Below are 19131 nucleotides of genomic sequence, written 5' to 3'. Positions count from 1 at the left end.
GACATACAAAACTACATCTAGTTTTAATTGGACCTGGAATATGTGGTATCCTTGCTTTTGTGGTGCTTGGCTGAGATGGGAACTCAGGTCAAAATGAGCTGAAGATGCTTAGTAATAGGTAAGATGGAAGGATACTGGAGAGTTTAACTGAAATGGTGTCTGCCCCTATTCAGATGTTGTGCCCATCCTTCAGAAATTAGGCTTTCATTGTGGGGGTTCTTTGGGCCCCTTGTTTGATTCCAGAGACCCAGGGAACTTATAGGGCTAGAAACGACTTTTTTTCATCTGCATTTGGTGCAACATTTGCACCCATTTCTCATTCATATAGACATTGTTATAACAGTCCATGCTTTTGTGACATCTAAATTAGAGCACTGTTGACTCATATTTAGCTTGTGATCCACTATGGCCCCCAGATCCCTTTCTGCAGCACTTCCATCCTAGGCAGTCATTTCCTATTTGTATGTGTGCAACTAATTGTTCCTTCTAAGTGGAGTACTTCGCATTTGTTCATACTGAATTTCATCTATTTTCTTCAGACCATTTCTTCAGATCATTTTGAATTTTAATTCTAACCTCCACAGCACTTGCAACTCCTCCCAACTTCATATCATTTACAAACTTTGTAAGTGTACTCCCTGTGTCATTACCTAAATCACTGTTGAAGATATTGAACAGAACTGGTCTCGGAACTGATCCTGTGGAAACCCACTTGATATGTCCTTCCAGCTTGTCTGTGGACCACTGTGTCATAAACAGATAGCTAAGGGTTAATGTCTCTTTCACCTGTAAAGGGTTAACAAACAGTGACCTGCAACACCTGACCAGAGGACCAATCAGGTAACAAGATACTTTCAAATCATCTCTCGGCTGGCACGGGACAGGCCTTTGTTATGTGGGTTTTGGTTTTGCCTCTTTCTCTCTCTGGCGCGATATAGGGAGGTAAGCCTGGCAACCCGTTTCCTGCGACCAATCTCTCTGCTACAGTCTCTTATATTATTCAGAATAGTGCAGTATTAAGCAGAAAGCCCGTTAATTGTCTTTAAATGTGTTTTCTATATTTGCAAATGTTGATAGTTTGCTGGAATATTTTTAAATTGTTGTGTTTTTGCTGGGGGGGCTTTTCTCATGGTGTCTATAAGCTGAAGACCCTGTAATGTTACATCTTGTACTCTTCAAGATAGCTTATTTTCCTTTTCTTTTATAAAACTTCCCTTCACAAAGACCTGTTGATTTTTTTCCCCAGTGAGGCTCAAGGGAATTGAGTTCCTGATTACAGGAAGTGGTGGGAGACAGGGAGAAAGAAGGAAGGGAAGGGAATCCCCTTTGATATAGTCATGCGACTTGATACTTGATTTGCCTCTGGGTTGGGTGAAGTCTGGACTCTGTTAAGATTTAAGGAGTTGCAATCCAGTGATTATCCAGCGGTAACCAGGGAGGAAAAGCCTAGGAGAGCCAACTACGTGAGGGGAAGAAATTTACTTATCATGTCATTAGATCGCAGGAGTCTGGATTTGGGCTCCCTGGCGGAGGTTTCTTGAGGAGAACAGAGTTTATCAGGACCTCAGAAGTCTCTGATTGGTGCGCCAGTCTGTCATCAGATCTATCAGCTGGAATTCTCTAGAGAAACTTCATGTGCTCGAGTACCTCAGTTTTTGGACTCTAAGGTTCAGATTGGGGAAAGAATACTATGACACACTGATAACTACTTTCTGTGAACAGTTTCCCAACCAGTTATGCACCTATCTCATAGTAACTCCATCTAGGTTGTATTTCCCTAGTTTGATTATGAGAAGGTCATGCAAGACAGTATCAAAAGCTTTACTAAAGTCAAGATTTACCACATCTACCACTTCCTCCCTATCTGCAAGGCTTGTTACTCTGTCAAAGGAGGCTATTAGGTTGGTTTGATATGATTTGTTCTTGACATCCATGCTGATTGTTTCTTATTACCTTATTATTTTCGAGGTGTTTGCATATTGATTACTTAATTATTTGCTCCATTATCTTTCTGGGTACTGAAGTTAAGGTGATTGGTTTGCAATTCCCTGGGTTGACCTTATTTCCCTTCTTATAGATGGGCACTATATTTTCCCTTTTCCAGTCCTCTGGAATCTCTCCTGTCTTCCATTATTTTCTAAGATAATTGCTAATGGCTCAGATGTCTCCTCAGTCAGGTCCTTGGGTATTCTAGGATGTATTTCATCAGGCCCTAGTGACTTAAAGACATCTAACTAGCTTTAGTAATTTTAACTTGTTCTTTCTCTATTTTAGTCTCTGATCCTACCTCATTTTCACTGGCATTCACTATGTTAGACATACAATCGTTATTAACCTCCTTGGTGAAAACTGAAACAAAAAAGTCATTTAACACTTCTGCCATTTCCACATTTTTTGTTATTGTTTTTGCCCCTTCATTGAGTAATGAGCCTACCCTGTTCTTGGTCTTCCTCTTGCTTCTGAGGTTCTTGATCAATATCTTCATCAATGATTTCTTGTTACCCTTTATGTCTCTAGCTAGTTTAATGTTTTGTGCCTTGGCCTTTTTAATTTTGTCCCTATATACTTGTGTTATTTGTTTATATTCATCCTTTGTAATATGATCTAGTTTCCACTTTTTGTAGGACTCATTTCTGATTTTCAGAACATTGAAGATCTCCTGGGTAAGCCAGGGTGGTCTCTTTCCATACTTTCTGTCTTTCCTATGCTGTGGGATAGTTTGCTCTTGTGTCTTTATAATGTCTTTGAAAACCTGCCAATTTTCTTGAACTGTTTTTCCCCTTAGACTTGCTTCCCATGGGATCTTACCTACCAATTCCCTGAGCTTTCTAAAGTCTGCCTTCTTAATCCATTATCTTTATTATGTTGTATTCCCTCCTACCATTCATTAGAATCCTGAGCTCTACCATTTCATGATCACTTTCACCTCAGCTGTCTTCCACTTTCAAATTCTCAACCAGTTCCTCCTATTTGTCAAAATCAAATCTAGACCAGCCCTCCCCCCTAGTAGTTTTCTCCACCTTCTGAACTAAAAAATTGTCTCCAATACATTCCAAGAACTTGTTGGGTAATCTGTGCCCTGCTGTATTGTTTTCCCAACAGATGTGTGGGCAATTGAAGTTCCCAACCACCGCCAACTCCTGTGCTTTGGGTGATTTTGTTAGTTGTTTAAAAAAAGCCTCATCCAATTCTTTGTCCTGGTTAATCTTCTGTGTGATAGTTCTAGACTGCAATCTGTAGTGGCCTAGTTCCTTGGTTTTTATTTGTTCTTCCCCTTGACTCTTATATTGTTGCTTAAGGTGAAAATTTAGCAACTTTGGGTTTGGTTTGTTTGCTCCACTTCCCAGGTGGTTAGAGCTGTTGAGCCTGGAGAGTGGTGAGCATGTTTCCATTTGGAAACTCACCCTTCAGCCCCCAACTCTGTCTCTTGCTAGTCGTTGGCTTAATGAAAGCATTAAACAAAACATGCCTCAAAAAAGGGATCATTGCATTTGGAAATTTGTGAAACCACAATGTTAAAAATGAGTTAAAATTGCCCTGAGACATAGTCTTTTTGTTCCTTTTGAAAACCTAGAATGTTTTAACCATGGGTTTTTAGATTGGTTTCTGTGTTATGCACAGAAAGTGTTAAACCCGCTTATTGCTCTGCTGCATGAAATTGCACAGAAGTTGGTATCTGAATATCAGCAAATTGACTGTAAAGGATGGAGCAGCCTCCAAAATCAGATCACCTTTTAAAAAAAATCAGATTATAGCTTTAAAATGTTCAGCTCTCTAGGTCTGGATATTGCACAGCCACCTACACAGAATAAAAATTACCTCGACAAGGTCAGTAGTGACAAAACAATGCATCTACATATCCCCAGCCTAACAATAACTTCAGTTATGTGCTTCAGACATAGGAAGGCTCTGTTTCATGCCTCACTGAGCATTTCTTGTTCTTCTTATTTATTTGCTTTGAGCATTTTTCTCATTTTTTCTTGAAGCTTTCCACTACTGGCAATATCAGCTCCATCACACCAAGAGATATCAGCCTCTCTGCTTTGTCTCTTGGAGGAGGTTTATCATCTACCTTTAAAAAAAAAATCTTTTCTTTATGGGTAAAAACACACATTAAGAAACCTAACCAAATGAAAGGGACAGGGCATTCATATTTTATGCAAATATTGAGATTTTGATGTGAAATAAGGGAGCAGTAAATGTGGGCCATTACTTATTCAATTTATATAATATGGGATTATACGAAGGATGGGCTCAAAATTCCATTGGAATCAATAAGAGTTTTTCTGTTGGCTACATTGGGTTTTGGATCAGTCCCTTTGTTTACAGGACTATGCTTTCCTTCTTTTAAACAATTCCTCAGTTATGCTCTGTGACTGAATATTATTAATCCAAATGGATGTTTTAAATGCGCAGCTACTTATTGGCATATGGCCGAGTATTGGCCAAACATGGATTAGTGTGTATATTTTAACTACTATCATAATACACAACCTGCAGCCCTGTAAGAAAACTTCAGATCTTCTGGAAAAAGCACATCTTATATGATCTTCTTTAGCGTAATAGATACTTAGCACTTTCATAATGCTTTACATTTTTCAAAGCACAGTAACCATTTATATAAGTCTGGCTCTCTAAATAAGAAACAGAGATTAATTTTAGCCTTTACAGCCCTTGCGCAGAAGGTTAATGCATGTTTGGTGATAATGGAAAGTGTTTTTGTGTACTCTCAAAATCCTAAGGAAAATATTTACTATTGAAATGCAATCAAAATTAATAGAAGCATAAGTGATTTGCTGCATAAGCGCTTTGTGCAAACTGTCACAGGCAGTGGATTAGCCCAGTTTGATAACACTGTTTTTTCAGAACAAGTTCATACTTTAATGTTCACATCGATGCTACCAAGCTGTGTCCCAAATGCCTCTCTTTTTTGTTTTGTTCATTTTATTTCTAGAATTTAAGAATACATTTTACATTTGAATGACATATAATAAAGAATCAAGGTGAGTGAGGTAATATCTTTTATTGGACCAACTTCTGTTGATGTGAGAGACAAACTTTCAAGCTTACTCATAGCTCTTCTTTAGGTCTGGGAAACTTGAGTGTCACTGTAGCAGAGGGGTAGCCATGTTAGTCTGGATCTGTAAAAGCAGCAAAGAATCTGTAAAAGCAGCAAAGAATACCCACTTCGTCGGATGCATCTGACGAAGTGGGTATTCACCCACGAAAGCTCATGCTCCAAAACGTCTGTTAGTCTAAAAGGTACCACAGGATTCTTTGCTGCTTTTGAGTGTCACTGCTAAACACAAGTTTGAACAGATGGCTTAGAATGAGTAGTTAACACATTTCAAGGGACCAGTTAAGGGGAAGTGGCCCATTAACACCCCTCCAGTCATAGGGAGGAATGGAAGTGAGGGGGGTGAAAAGGTAGCTGGAGGGAGGCATTGTTAGTGAATTACAGCCATAAATCCCTGAATGAGAACAAGGTGGGTAGCAGGCACCAATATAGTACTGCTAGCAGCGTGAACTCCAACAGGGGCACATCTGGGAAGGTTGTAGTCACAGAGGTTGTAGTCACAGCTGTGTTCCCACCTCTACTCCTGCATACTAGCAAAATCCTTGGGAGCCATTCTTCAGCGCTATGCAGGCATAATGCCTCCAGCCACTGGCACTCAGGCAATGCACCTCCTTTTCCTTTCCCTTCCCCCAGTACAGCTCTGGTTGCAAGGGCAGGTCTACACTACATGACGCTCTGAGACTGATCCACTGGCGGTTGGTTTAGCGGATCTAGTAAAGACCTGCCAGATCAACTGCAGACCGCTCTCCAGCCGACCCCTGTACTCTACCCCTGACGAGAAGAGTAAGGTAAGTCCCGTTGACCTCCGCAGTAACTTGACATAAGGTACATCAGCTCTAGCTATGTTGTTCACGTAGCTGGAGTTGTGTAACATAGGTTGACTTACCGTGGTAGACATAGCCTACGAGCCTTAATGGAGCCCAATATTTCCCAGTACACAAAAGCACTGGTATTAGCTTATACTTTTTACAGCTCTAAATACATTCTGTTTTTGAAGAGGCAAACTTTGGCTATTCAGCTAAGGCTCCTGAGGAATTTTTCTTTTGGCTTACTAATAGACATATTAATGGTCTGATCCAAATCCTATTATACTCAAAAGTCTCCCATTGATTTGGATGGGAGTTCACTCAGGTCTTAAGGCATAAGTGGCTAATTCAAAGCCCCCTGAAGTTAGTGGAAAGATGAGGACCTCAATGAACTTTGAATCAGACTGCAAAGGAACACTGCAGTTCAAGGTCACATCACTGCCTCCAACTAATTCACCCCCCTGGTTCTTTCACAAATGGACCATTCTCTGAACATATGCATTAGTGGTGGTTAAATTATGTGTTGTGAATAAGTTATCCAACAAAACTAGCTCATTTCCCCCCCATTCACAAATTGTTTGCAGATTCTGATTTATATAGCGTATTCACTATTTAAAAGGTTTTACAAAATAGTTTATGCAAACAAATTTCAGCCTGGTTGTGAGCTCTTTTCTCTGATTGTGTCTACTTCTGTTCAATATTTATTATTCATGATGTGTGATTGGTTACCTAAGAATATGACCTCCATGAATAACAGTGAAGCAAATTCAGCAGCTTTCTCCCCCCGCCACACCCCCACAGAGAGAGAGAAATTTAGAACAACTCTAATATGTATTGTTAAATAAACATTCAGTACGCCACAGTTGTAGTGTATAATGTTGCATTTGATTCCTATATTAGCCATCCTGAATGGAGTCCAGGAAGTTGTAAAAAGTATTTTCTGTTTTATGATACTAAAAAGAATGCCTTCAGGTTTCTATTAAATCTTTGTCATAATGTGAAATATATATAACAGGCATAGGTGTTCTATGTATTTGTAACCTTTCCAGTGAAAATGTAGTAGCACATTGTAATAAACTAACTATTGATGAAGTTTTCTATATCCTTAGTATGGTTTATAAGTATTCAAAGAATAACAGTTTGCCTGGGATATCATTGCTTGTGATGTGAAGTTTAGTCTCAGCTGTAAATATTGGCAGTGATTCTTTTTTCTATGGCTGCTCTTTTCTGTTAGCGACGAGAATGTATAATACTATAATACTCCCCTTTCTATGTCCAGTTTGGGATTTGTACACAATACCTTGATGAAATGCAGAGGCATTACTCTCAGGAAGAAGTATTGTATTGTGAGTTGAGAACTGGGAGCCAGACAACCTGGTTATATTTCTAGTTCTACCGCACGCTACCTGTGTGACCTTGGGTGAAGTACTTAGCCACTCGGTGCCTCAGTTCATTGTCAATGAGACTTAGGCTCCCAAGTCACTAAAGTGCTACTGAAAATGTTATCTAATGTGTTTAGCAACAGGGAGAAAAAGGTTTTAATGAAGTTTTTTTTGGTCAGACCCTTGTATGCTATCATGAAAACGTATATGTAAGTGTTCAGAAAATCAGTGTCATTGTTTAATTATTAGCCCGGTTATAAAACAGAAGTAACTAGGTATAATTCATAAATGAAATATGTGAAACCTTGATGGAAGTTTAATCAATTAATGTAGTGAGCCAATCTTGAACTTTGAGAGACCAAGACAGAAATCAAGCTTAGCAATCTATGTGCCAATGACTTGAAAGCCACAGTTTTTTTCCTACCTATTCTCATTTTGGTGTGTTAATCTCTAGGGCAGGAACTGGTCCGATATCAGTAGCTAGTCACTTAAATTAGCAATTAGACATAATGACATATCAGAATCTCCGCATACCTTAACTATAATGTAGAGATCTTTCAGTATTTCTGCAAAACCTATAGGATTTATACCAGTTTGCTTAGTCTCTTCTCATGTGGTTTTGCTCCTGATCCATCTATCCACTTGTAAAACATCTTAATTCTTCATCTTCATTTCCTAAGGTAATAATAACATAACTTTTTACTCACATGTAATGTCTATAATAGTGCCTTATGATAACTAACCTTGTTTTTATAAAATGTAATAAATGTAAGTTTTACTGTTGATTTCTGCTTAGTACCATTGAGAATGCTGGTAGATCCTAAGGTACCGGTGCTCAGGAGAAGTTGTTGATATGACTTTGAATTGCTTATGATATGTTGGATGGCCATCATATCTTATTCTTGGCTTCTAAAACTGTTGACAATAATAACATGCTTATTTTCATCTGTTGGTGACTATATGTTGTATCACTATCATTCATCTTTCCTTGCTCAGGTATTTTCTCTCCAGGCTTTATTTCTTTTGAAATAACAAAACCCTTTAAGTTGTTCATTGTGCCTCTGTCATCACCTTCCCAGTTTGTCTTGAAAGAATAGTATGAGTAGCTCATGGATCCGACCTAGTGATAACAAGAATTGCTTTTACTGAACTGTGTGCATCTCTGTTATTCCTTTTGACATTTCATCCCCAGCTTCCTGGTAAGGTTTTATGGACAAGTTTTTAACCCCACAAACATGTATATGAAAACTGCAGGTTGCTTACTTCTGCCTGTTGTAAAGCTGCTGTTTAAATACTCCGTAACAGTATGTATAAATGATCCTCTTGATATAGTCTATTGTGCTTCTGCTATCTAACATCTAGTTTGCTGTCAAACGTTCCAAATTCTGTTGGTTTATGATCTATTTTCCAGGCTTTTTAAAGTTATGATATGGTTTTTAAAAATTTTTTATACTGTCTGAGATCTTTGAATGACAGGGGAAAGATTCATAGATTTTAAGGCCAGATGGGACCATTAGGATCATCTAGTCTGATCTCCTGCATAGCACAGGCCACAGAAGTTCACCTAAGTGATTCCTGCTTCATTTCCAATGTCAGTTAACCTTGCTGATGATGGACTGGGCTCATTATTCACTTCCTATACCAAAAATCAGTTGTATTTTGTTAACTGAGGTCAACTATTGATATACTGGCTTTAAGCAAATATTATTTATGAGGTTGAGTTGATCAGAGGGCAGAGGAAATCATCTGAGTTCGATTAGGTCTTGATATGTCCATCTACCTAACCATCTTTTTCTCATCCACTTTAAAATCCATCCCAAACTCTATCCCTCAGTTTTATCACATTATAAAGTGGAATTACATGCACAACAGAGATGCATCAGCAAAGTGCTTTGCTGGAGTACAGTTAAATGCAGATATTTAATCTTGATTTATGAGCTCCCAGTTGTGTGAGCTGACGCCATCCCCAATCGTGATACATTTTCTGATTGTTATAAATGGGGCTCAAAGTAGAATTGCAGTGTTTATAAAGTGTGCTTGGTTGAAAGGGTGACATCAAGCACAACTATGATGGAATAATTGAAGACCATTAAATTATTTTTTACAGGGAAATACAGTATAGTTCTATTGGTTTGGTTTTGTTTCTGCCTCACATTAAAATAAAAATACAAAAGTTTTTATACTAATATTTTCATAACACTTCCATTTACATGTTCATGAGAAATTGCAGAAGTTTGAATGTTGACCATTTAAAGGAACCATGAGTTTGGTAAATGAACAACTATATTATGAGTCTTGACTCTGAACTAAGCACTGAATATAAAAAAGAACCTGGTGTTGGTATTGTGGAGGGATGTACAGTTGATTTTGTACATTATGCAATAATACAAGGCTTGAAAAAAATTAAGATGGTATTTAACAATCTTTTCACACTCACTCAAAGTAGCAAATTAATAGCTCTGGAGTTTCTAATCCTTTAAACCCAAAGCAAGTGTATTTTGTTGCACAGGCAGGAGCAATGTAGGCTTCCTCATATAGTCCCATCAATATGCTTTATTCCTGAATTGGAAAGGTCACTGGAACAGAGGAGAAGGATCCTTTTTTGTTTTCCCAGCCTTTTAGCAGTTGCTGGAACCAGGGCCGGCTCTAGGTTTTTTGCCGCCCCAAACAAAAAAAATTTTGGCTGCCCGCCCCCACCTCATCCCTGGGATCTCACCCGCCACCCGCACCCCCTGCCGCCCCAGCCCTGGGCTCTCTCTTCCCCCCTCCACACCCACCGCCACCTGAGCCCTGGGCTCTCTCTCCCCCCTGCACACCCTGCCGCCCCAGCCCTGGGCTTCCCCACACCAGTGCTGACTCCACCCATTGCCCCTTGCCTCTAGCTGGTCCAGCGCTGGCAGGGTCAGGGTAAGCAGCAGGGCTCCCGGGCCGCGTCCCAGCCCAGGATCCCTCCAGCCAGGGCTCCCACCTCCAGGACCGTCCGGGATCTGGGAGGGCAGAATTGGGGGGACCGGGCCGTCAGGGGGCTGAGGAGCCCCAGAGGGAGCAGAGCCCCGGAGAGCGAGACGTGGGCCCTGCACAGCAGCACCTTCACTCTATGGCCCTGCTGCTGCTGCTGCTTCTGGTTGCCCTGCCACAGTCCCTGGGCAGCTCAGGCCACTTTGCCCAGCCCCGGCTGCGGCACTGGGGGGCAGCCTCACTGCAGCACCTGCCGGAGGCTCCGTGCGCCCCATGGGGCAGGTCGAGCCCAAGTATCCCCCACTCAGATCCTGCCTGGCCCAGCCACAAGATGCAGCGCTGCTCCCTCACGGTGCAAACTACAGCAACCCCAGGGTGTCCCCCACGCAGATGCACTGCAGCTGCCAGGGCCAGCTCCAGGCTTTTGCCACAAGAAGTGAAAAAAAAAAAAAAAAAAAAAAAAAGATGGCCAGAATGCCACCCTTGAAAATGTGCCGCCCCAAGCTCGTGCTTGTTTTGCTGGTGCCTAGAGCCGGCCCTGGCTGGAACCCTGCTTAGGAGCAGCAGGAAGATTACTGCTGTCTGACTGGGACAGATGTGGTTCATTAGACACACTGATAGAGAGGACATGAGAATAGCCGTGTAGAGAAAAGAGCTAGGGTTTTGGATAGTCAGAGCTAGAGAGAAGAAGGCCATAGACAATCATACAGAGATGATTTAGGTAGGGGACTATTTAGATACATGGCCTTTTACTTTGGAATAAGATTTTTATTAATAAATCAAGCCCCAAGGGGAAGAGTTTTTGCCTGAGTGTGTAGCTTTTCATTCACAGATGGGTAAAGACTTTAGCAATTTATATCTACTTTGGGGATTGGAAGGTTAGCTCACTCTCTATGTCCATTCAAATTCTTCGCCTTTCTTCTGAAACTTTCAAGTGTGAAAATGTGATATGTGTATTTGTCTACTAAGAAGTAGACTGAGCATACCCCAAAATCTGTCAAACAGCAATGGCTTTCACTCACTCCCAATTTCAGCAAAAAAATTATTGCCAGTAATACTCCCCTGAGCCATCCAGTTCTTCAATGTCCAGTTTTCAGGATGAGTCATTTGGGGAGGTATTATTATTACTGAATAGATCTAAAAGCAAATGCGTTTTTAGCCACACTAAGGAGATCATTATTTATAAGCTCTTTCATAAATTGAATAAATCCAAATTACTGAAATTTTATAGACAATGTTCTGCTAAATCCTGTCTTCAGTGTTCTGAAATTCAGCTGTGTTGTGTGTTCATGCTGAAAGGGGTTGGGGAGGTAAATTTAAATAGTTATTTAGGCCTGTTAATAACATGCTTAAGAACAATTTCATAAAGAGCTTTTGGATCATCTAATGCCATCTGTGTTAAAGTTGATTATAGTTAATTATACAGGCATGAATTCCACAGTAAAATGGATGTCGTTGCTAGAACAGTTTGTTTGTGTTCAAGACAACAGGCTGACATAAAGTTAAACAGATGGAATTAGAGTCAGAGACACAGTCTGCTCTGAATTAATCTAATGTAAATGAAAAAATCAATTGCATTTCCTTCCTTTTTACTGTTCCGAGGGAGGGGCATATTGAAATTGCTGAAAAGTTTAAGTAATGTTATATTTTCAGTCTCAGAATCTCAGTTTTTCTGTACATTATTCAAATGTGGCAATAACCACCACATCCTCCACTTGCATTTAATTTATTTGTATAGTATATGCAAAATTCTATTAATATTTTCCATTTCTTTGATTCTGTGTTGATTAGAATGAGTAACTGTGTAGGCTATACCTCCATCTGAGTTACATAAAAAGCAACATTTGTTGTATGCTGGAAACTCATGCTCTTGTATAAAACACAGAATAAATATATAAAGAATTTGTTATAAGAATTAAGATTATGCTTATGATTTCATTAACAGTCTGACCAGGAAGGGTTAATCTGAACTATCTCTGGGGGATTAATCTTTTGAGTAAAATCCAAGTCATCCAGGATTGAGCATGTCTCTGTTCAAGCTGTTGCTGAAATTGTACTAATCTGACACAAAAACTTTGGCTAGACATTCATCAGAGGAAAATGACTACCATGTATCATTATGTTAACAATGCTTACGCAGATCTACGCAGGAAATGGGCATGGCAAATTTATTTCCTTTCTCTTCCATCCCCAATCAGAACTTTCGGAGGTTGAGGGGTTGGGGTGTTACATACTTAATGTTGCCCTGATTAGGCCATTTCCATCTGATCTTCACCTACTAATATTTCTTAGGTATTTCCAAAAAACCTAGAGCTAATATCATTTCCCTAATACAACGCCACTGTGCCCACCTCTCCATGGTCCAGGCATTTTTTTAAGGCACCGGGGGTTCTCATGACATATGAAATCACATTTCTTCATGAACAGAAGATGCTTATTCAAGAAAACAGCTATTAACTACAGACACTCAAATGGACTTCCATACATCTTGCCTCCTGGAGGAATATTGATGTGACAAGGGCCAAATATTTTTGTTCAGCAATGTTTTGAGTAATTGGTGAAGGGAGAAGTTAGACATCATTTGAGCTATGAAATACAGCCTTTTTTGTTTTTACTCTTCCATAACTCAGAAAGTGTCAAAGAATTTTCCTCAAATATGGAAAGCTTCAGCCTAAAGGGAGAATTTTTGAGACATTTCAGAGCATTTTAAAATGAAAGACTATAACAGCATAGATAGCCCTACCTAAAAGCAATAATAAGGTGTATATCTAGTTTATCTATCCAGGTAAAAATAGCCCACCAGACTTTCACTTATCCATGAATTAATTTGATCCTAACATAGCTCAACAAAATACAGTCAAACATCAGGATAAAGGTTCATGAATCTCTCTTTCACATGCACACGCACTTACTCACATTCACTCCTGAAAAAAAAACCTTTTTTTTTTTTTTTTTTAATCTTCCAAGCATACTGAACTTGGAGCCATCTCCACCCCAAAATAGCTTTCACTGGGGCACTGTTCTCACAGACCATCTCAGTGACAGTGCAGGTCATGTCTGCTAAGAAGTTCATTGTGCTGTCCTAGTGTTTTGCACAAGCTCATACAGAATTTGTTCTCAACCTGAATGTTGTCTCCTGTAACTTAGCTGCCGTCTTTAAACAGGTTGGATTAATAACAGGTGTAGGAAGGTTTGGACACTTTTGTTTGCCAGAGTTCCTGTCCCAAGTGAGCAGCTCATTTTAACTACAGTCATGCCAGTTTTCTCATGTCAGAATCCATTAACCAAATTTGTATTGATTTTCGTTCAGTTGGAGCCAGATGAATTGTAAATTAGTTTAAATTCTAAGAGTTGCACAGTAATGTATTTTCTATGAGAAATATGTGCACAAAAATAGCACACGATATGATTACATTAGCAGAACCTTTGGTCTAATGTAAAACACACCCCCATAAGAAAACTCATTTTCTTGTGCTGGGATGTGCAGACTCTACAGCAATCTTAAATGAAGAATTGAGATTACTCAAGAAGAAATCGCCCATGTGTAGCATCCTGGAAGTGAGGACTCAGCCATCAGCAATGCTGCCAGTGAGTTTTTATGAGAGATTTTTCATGCAAAAGACAAACATTTGTGAGTAAACCTAAAATTATAAACAAATTCTTCAGTAAAAAGGATGGAGGAAAAATATCTCACAATCCTTTGTCATGATACTTGAAATTGCTAAACATTAATGGTGTGGGGTTTCTGAGACATATTTGTACTGTAGACTCTGTTTTTTATTTTTTTTAAAGTAATGTTGGAATATTGATTTCAGACACTTCAATTTCAAAAACACATTTTTCCAATGAAGCTTGATCTTGAATAACAAATCAGGAGGCAAAATGAGTGATGAGCCTGACTAAAGATTGCCTATGGTGCATTATTAATGCCATCTTTAACATAATACATGCCAGGCATCGTATGCATAATATATTCTCCCAGTATCAGAAATATGAAGCTTTTACTATCCTATTTAGATGAGGAAAGCTGACTTGCCCCATTTGACTTGCATAATTTATTCTTATTGCAATAAAATAGGAAATTATAAAAGCAGAAAAAAGCCATTTAAAATAAAGGCTATTAATGCACTGCCTCAGATAATCTCCCCCATACTGTCCATGTCTATGTATATGCGCTGTTCTGCTATGTTTTAATGTCATTCCTCAAAGAATTTCTTCTGAAAGGCTATTTCCAAGAGCAGCAAGTGAGCACCAGCTACTGTAACCAGACTATTGGGGCAAATTATGAACTACTTTTACTTTTTCATGCATGCCAGTGCATCTCAGGCCAGAGTTCAGCCTGTTAAGGACTTTTCAGAAAGTGATACACAGATTCAAAGTTCAGCTATTGCATTTTAACCAGTGTATCCTTATACAGACTTCCACAAAGACTGTTCTTGCCACAGAGTACTCTACAAAGTGTACATTACAGTGGAGGGTACGTTATTCCTTTTACAGTACCCACACGCACACACAAATAACCAAATTCTTTCTACTCTGATCTTTATGAATGATTTCTTTGTCTAGGAGGTTGCCTAAATGATAATGTTTTACCTGAAATGATAACTGCAGTGTCGCTCAGTTCACATCTATATTATTCTATTTTGTTGGCAAACAGAAAAGTCTGGCCTGTGAATCCTTTTTGCTGGGAGCAGTCAGTCCTCTCTGAGTAGCTGACATACTCTTCTTAGTTTGTTTAATCGTTTCTATAGCCATTACGGCATAAGTGTGAGATATCTGCAGATAAAATAATACATTCTCAAGATTTCTACAGTGCTGTATGTCAGAGGACTACTGAGTAGGTCCCTGTCAAGGTTTTATTCCCACTTTGAACTTTAGTGTCCAGAAAGTGGAGACCTGCATGTACCCCTCTAAACTTAATTCCTAGCTTAGATCTGATAACGCTGCCACCAACCAAAATATCGTGTTTGGTACACTTTCTGTCCCCCAGAAACCTTCCCTGGGGAACCCAAGACCCAAATCCCTTGGGTCTTAAAACAGAGAAAAATAAACCATTCCCCCTCCTTCTTTCTCCCTCCCAGACTTTCCCTGAGAGATCACTGATCCAACCTCCTTGGATCCTAAAACAGAGAGGAATTAACCTTTCCTCCCCTTTCTTTCCCCCCACCACTCTCTGGTGAGTTCAGACTCAATCCCCTTGTCTTACACAAGGGAAAAAATCAATCAGATTTTTAAAAAAGAAAGCTTTTAATTAAAGAAAGAAAAACGTAAAAATTATCTTTGTAAAGGCAAGATGGAAAATGTTTACAGGGTCTAAGCTTATATAGACTAGAGGGAATCCCTCCCCCCTAGCCTAAGATACAAGTACAGCAAACAGAGGAAAATATATCCTTCCAGAAAAATACACATTTGCAAATAAAGAAAACAAACATAAAGACTAATCTGCCTTCTATCTAGTACTTACTATTTTTGAACATGAGAGACTGTTTCAGAAAGATTGGAGAAATCTGGTTGCATGTCTGGCCCCTCTTAACTCTAAGAGAGAATGAAGAACAACCTAAAAAGCACAGACAAAGACTTCCCTCCACCAAGATTTGAAAGTATCTTGTCCCCTGATTGGTCCTTTGGTCAGGTGTCAGCCAGGTTCACTGAGCTTGTTAACCCTTTACAGGTAAAAGAGACATTAACCCTTCAGAGGACTACTGAGTAGGTCCCATTGAATCAGATAAGAGATTTATAGCCTCTCATCTCATTAAGCATTACTGCTGTTGTTGTGTTTTTTAACTAAGAGAAAATCCTAACTTTAAAACATCTGAAATATCTAAATCTGCCTTTCCCAGCCAAAGGGGAACAATTCCCCCTCAAACCATTCCCTCCATGGTAAACCACAAAATCTTTGTACGAGGGCGTCCCTAATAAGTAAAGGTTTAAAATAACACTTAATTAGACTCAAAATATTGCAGGTATGTGATACAGCCATGTTTTCCTGGCTTTAATTTCCCAGCTAAGACTGATTGGAACTCACAGATGCTCCTGTATAAAACCACTCAGCAGCTCCCCTTCAGCTTTGATTGGTTCATCTCCTGTGCTGAGAATATGCAAGACTTGCAAAACTGCCTAATGCTTCCTCTTCTAGATTTTTGTGGTCACTTGTAGCTGTGCTGTCTACTCTGCTTTGTACATGTACAAAGAGAAAAGCCATGCAAATTATTCAAGGGCTGGAAAAAATCTTTTACAGGAAGAGCTCAATTTGATTAACTTATCAAAAAGACCAATAGGTATCGTGTTTGTGGAATACCATCACAGGGAGAAAATACCAAGTGAAGGGCTCTTTAACCTAGAAGAGAAATGCATAACAATGGCTGGAAGTTAAAGTCAGACAAATTCAAATTAGAATAAGGGAAATGTTTTAGCAATGAAGGTGATTAACCATTGGTACAAACTAGCAAGGACAGCAGCGAATTCCACATCTCTTGATGGCTTCAAATCAAAACTAGATGCCTTTCCGAAAGATGTGCTCTAGTGAAAAACAAGTTATTGGTCTTAATACAGGGATCACTTGTGAAATTCTATGGCCTGTGTTATACAGGAGGTTAGATTAGGTGAGCTATTTGTCCCTTCTGGCTTTAAGATCTGTGAACAAATCCATTGCTCTCCCTTTGTCAGGCCATAGCGGAAGACAGACAGACGGCAATGGATGTGTTTTAATTAGGCCACAACTTTATTCACTCAAATATCTGATGACAAATTGTACAGTGCTGTTCGTTATCTCTTCCTTAATCTTTTCCACATAATCCCCCGCCAGGAGGGGCCTGCTCTGCTGCTGAAAGCGCACCACCCTTCCTTTCCGTGAGGTGAAAGGGGGGCTATAAAAGGAGAGGGTCAGCTCCCTGCTGTTTCAAACTTAGGACCCTCAAACCTTCGTCCTCAGCTCCCTTAATGGATGCATTCCTTTAAATCCTGTTCCAATCCATGTCATCTGATAACTGTATCCCTTAAATGCTGAGTACCTGCACTGGCCATCAACCACAAGGAGGCACCAGCAAAATGCCTGGGTGCCTCCTCTCTCCCACATCCCACCAGTTCCCAGATATTCACTGATTCCTTCCTTTTTATTTTAATTGAGGTGAACCATATTTGCATCTTGTGTCCGCTCCCAAGCTGCCAAAGAGCGTACGAGGAGCATCAGCTAGTTCTTCCATGCCAATTCAAGAGTGCCTCATACCCTAGGCAGAGATGTGAGCTGCCTAATGACTTGGAAACAGGGGCAGCTCTAGGCATTTTGCTGCCACGAGCACGGCAGGCAGGCTGCCATCGGCGGCTTGCCTGCGGCAGGCCCCGGTCCCGCAGATTCGGTGGCACGTCTGTGGGAGGTCCGCCGAAGCCACAGGACCAGCGGACCCTCCGCAAGCATGCCGCCAAAGGCAACCTGCCTGCTGCCCTCACAGCGACCGGCAGAGCATCCCCGATGGTTTGCCATCCCAGGCACGTGCTTGGCGTGCTGGTGCCTGGAGCCGCCCCTGGTAGCGATATTTATTAGCATAGAAATTATAGTGCAGGGGTGGACAAAAGTGTGGCTCTTGAGCCAAATGCAGCTCTTTTGCCATTAAAGTGTGGCTCGTGGAGTCCCCCCCACTCCCTCCATTCTCCACCTACCAGACTGAGGTGGGGGGAACTCAGGACCTCTGCCTTGCAGTGAGGTGGTGGGGTAGGGAAGGGGAGTCTTGGGGCTTCAGCCCCACAGAGCATACTGGCTGGGGCTCACACCTTCAGCAGGAGCGGGGCAGAAGCCCTGACAGGCACCTCCACAGAGCTGAAATTCCGAGCCCTGGCAGGTACGCCCCAACTCTTGAACCTCTGAAGATTGCTGTATGCAGCTCAGAGGATCAGTAAGTTTGGCCATCCCTGTTATAGAGAAAAGGGAGTTTATTTGTGAGTTTTATAAGGAAATATCAATACGCAATGTTCTAATAAAATGCTACCAAGTTATTGAAGCTACAAAATTGACAACAATGCTAAATGTAGCAATGAAAATAAAACAAGCACTGAAACAAAATTAGTTTTTATAAATTACTGAAATATATAAGGAGCAAGAATGTTCATTACATTTGTTAGATAACAGATATGTCTTTGGGTTTTATTAACTTCTTGGTCACCTTGTTGCTTTTGTAGCAGCAATTTTTTGATCTCAGTAAAGTTTCACCAAGTGTAGAGTAACCCACACTAGGGGAAGTGTGAGTCTTTGGCCCCCTGTAGTGTCTGGCTCACATAAAATAAGAGACTACTACAACTACCAGCTAGCGGAATTTTTCCTTTTGCTCAAGTAGATATCTCATACCTTTCAGTGCTGAAGATCTTGGGTTCAAACCCTGTCAATAGCAAAAGAGGGTTTGTTATAAACAGACAGGTTTAAATATGGCTGGCTCCATGGGAAGTGGTAGTTTGAAAATGTAGGCCCAGATTCTGAGCGGCACAGTATAACTTTGCATCTCACCATTGGTGCAAACGCTCACAATCAGGGCCGGCTCCAGGGTCCAGCGCGCCAAGCGTGTGCTTGGGGCAGCATGCCGCGGGGGGCACTCTGCCGGTTGCCAGAAGGGCGGCAGGTGGCTCCGGTGGACCTCCCACAGGTGTGCCTCCGGAGGGTCCGCTGGTCCTGTGGCTCCGGTGGAGCATCCGCAGGCACACCTGCAGAGGGTCCACCGGAGCTGCGGGACCGGCAAGCGGCAGAGCGCTCCCCGCGGCGTGCCACTGTGCTTGGGGCGGCAAAATGGCTCGAGCTGGCCCTGCTCACAATAGCTGGTCCTGGAAATATCTCCCTCAAAGTAAGGGTTTTTTCTGATGATGGAAAGCTCCTATAACATCACTGTGTGGATGGTGTATAGAGGCTGTGGCAGGGGCAAGGAGG

The 19131-nt window shown here is 40.8% G+C and overlaps 1 protein-coding gene across 14 annotated transcripts in view; it reads left to right on the top strand.

The window, feature by feature from the left end:
- The window catches only part of JAKMIP3 (Janus kinase and microtubule interacting protein 3), a 154297-nt gene that overhangs the window by 37825 nt on the left and 97341 nt on the right, over window positions 1-19131 (top strand). For all 14 annotated transcript variants that reach the window (XM_075072725.1, XM_075072724.1, XM_075072720.1 and 11 more), the window contains exon 2: window positions 5711-5865. The gene's annotated coding sequence lies outside the window, so the exon portion shown is untranslated. The remainder of the gene's footprint in view (window positions 1-5710; window positions 5866-19131) is intronic.

The sequence above is a fragment of the Chelonoidis abingdonii genome, chromosome 15, assembly GCF_003597395.2.
Source record: "Chelonoidis abingdonii isolate Lonesome George chromosome 15, CheloAbing_2.0, whole genome shotgun sequence".
Taxonomy (NCBI): domain Eukaryota; kingdom Metazoa; phylum Chordata; order Testudines; family Testudinidae; genus Chelonoidis; species Chelonoidis abingdonii.
This window is presented reverse-complemented; position numbering and strand designations above follow the sequence as displayed.